Source organism: Trachymyrmex septentrionalis, unplaced genomic scaffold, assembly GCF_001594115.1.
Source record: "Trachymyrmex septentrionalis isolate Tsep2-gDNA-1 unplaced genomic scaffold, Tsep1.0 scaffold13, whole genome shotgun sequence".
Lineage (NCBI taxonomy): Eukaryota > Metazoa > Arthropoda > Insecta > Hymenoptera > Formicidae > Trachymyrmex > Trachymyrmex septentrionalis.
In genome coordinates, this window is record NW_017304438.1 from 277,073 (window position 1) to 279,696 (window position 2,624).

Consider the following 2,624-nt stretch of genomic DNA (forward strand, 5'->3'; position numbering starts at 1 on the left):
AAAATTAAGCGACGTGAGGCGCACATATAGTATCATGCTATAATTACGATAATTAACGTAATGATATTGAAGAGGCAAACATATTTACAAGAGACTTACGTATCTTAATGTCTCTTTCTCTTTCTCTCTTTCTCTCACACGCACACACCTCTCCATTTTTTCTCGAACTGAAGAATTCTTAATTTTCCACGTATTATATTCCTAAATCATATTACGATTCTGTACGACTTTTTGTTCATCGTTATGAAAAAAGCGAGGAGACTGAAACAAAACCTATCTTACTGCTAAAACACACGCGACATCCGTTAAAATATCGTTCCCAATAAACAAAAGAAAAAAGAAAAAAGCAAACAGATTTTCACAAATCTGTATGCTGCGAATCTTTCCATCACCAAGCCTTAATTCGGCATATTTCATTTGCTTAACATACGCAGTAAGCTAATACGGTGTGAAGCAGGGTACAGTATAACTAATAGTATACTATACTATTAGTACAGCAAAACTGAGTGTGCATCTTGTTAAACGAGCTTTTCTTAACTTATATGATCGTAACAGAAGTGCCTTGATAACGAAATCTACAAGTTAATACCGGGAGGCAGCAATCGAATATTAGTCGAATTGGATCTGTGTCTTTCCTTTCAAGTGTGATTATTAATTTTATATATATATACACACACACACACACACACACACACACACACACACATACATATATATATATATATATACACACATACAAATATATATGTATGTATGTATATATACGGATGAATAAAAAGTACCTTTGAATATCTCAAAATATATAAGTTTTATAAATTAATGTTTTAGAAAAAAATTGTAGGATTTAAAAAGTATTTACTGATCTTATCAAATTGACCTTGATTGTTAATGTCAGATCGAGGTCACATCGATTTTTTTAAATGAAATTCTCTATTTTTCATTGCATATTCTTGTAGCTTATCTCGAGAGCTCTTTAAAACATTATAGAAAATATTTTTCATTAAATATTTTTTGAATTATAAGGCTTGAAACCTACAATTACGCCAGCATTATCTAAGGTTCAACTGATGATTAAAATGTCTTGTAAATATTGTTCAGTCATGATCTGGACATTATATGTTAAGATCAAAACCTTTAGAGATTGTTCTTTTTATTTTCATTTTTACTAAAAGTGAAAACAAAAAGAATGATCTCCAAAAGTCTTGATCGTGACAAATATTATCAAAACCATGACCTTGAACAACATTTTAATCATCAATTGGATAGTATTATAATACCGTCAGTACTGTAACTTTCAAGTCTTATTCAAAAAGTATTTAATGAAAAAAAATTTGTTGTAGTGTTGTGAAAAGCTCTCGAAAAAAGCTACAAGAATATGCAATGAAAAATGAGGGTTTCCATTTAAAAAAATGGATGATCTTGACCTGATCTTGACGACGACACCCAAGATCAAACTGATAAGACCAGTAAATAGATCTTTTTAAACTCTACAATTTTTGTTTGAAACATTTTTCATAAAACTTATATTTTTTAATTCCGATACTTTTTATATACATTTGTGTGTGTGTATGTATATATATATGTGTATACAGGATGTTTAGCATAATGGTCTATACAATTATTTAGATACAGTTAAAGAAAAAAGTTGAAAGATGAATATTTATCTGTTTCATACAGACTACAATATGCAATAAAAAAAATTTTTTTAATATTTTTAATAAAATAAATCAAAGTCATTTTGAATTTTTTAAATAGCACCATACAATTTCATAATATTGTAGGTCTTCAGGACGAGTTTAACGCACTATTGAGAATGTCACCTTTATTAATGTTTTATTGTATGATTTTATATGTATAAAATCTAATATGTATATCATATATCATATATATCATATATATCATATATATTGTATATATCTATTAATAAAAAAAGATTATGTAAATAAATTTTATTAATTTATAAGAGATTTTATTTTTGATATTTAATCCTCATGGACGATTACTCAGCTCATAATGCACGAATAGTTCAAAATTATTTTCAGAATATCTTTGAAAAGTGTTATAAGTACATGGACCAGTTCGATGGCCGGCACATCCATTTTTGGATTTATCTCCGATGGATTTTTTCTTATAGGAACATTTGAAATGTTTGTATATCAAACACCAATAAATAATATTCAATCTTCGAGAGAGAATAATTACAGGTTGTGCAATTTGGAATCAAAATAGTGTAATAATGGCTACGCGTAGTAATATGTAATTAAAAAGAGCAGAACTTTGTATTGCAAGTAATTTGAACATTATATAAATTAAAGCTCACATAAGATAAAAATAAAATTTGTTCATATAAATCACATAGTTTTTCTTTATTAATGGATTATTTATAATACATATATTTTTTTGTGTATAAGATCAACAAAACATCAATAAAAATGATATTCTCAATAGTTGAATTCGTCTTGAAGACTCTTATAATATTATGGAAAAAAATTGAATTATTTAAAAAAAATCAACCTTGACTTTTTTATTAAAAAACTTTTTTAATTTTTTATGGCTTGTTGTCTATATGAAACCGATAAATATTCACCTTTCTTTCCTTTTTTTTTAATTGTCGGAAATGTAAA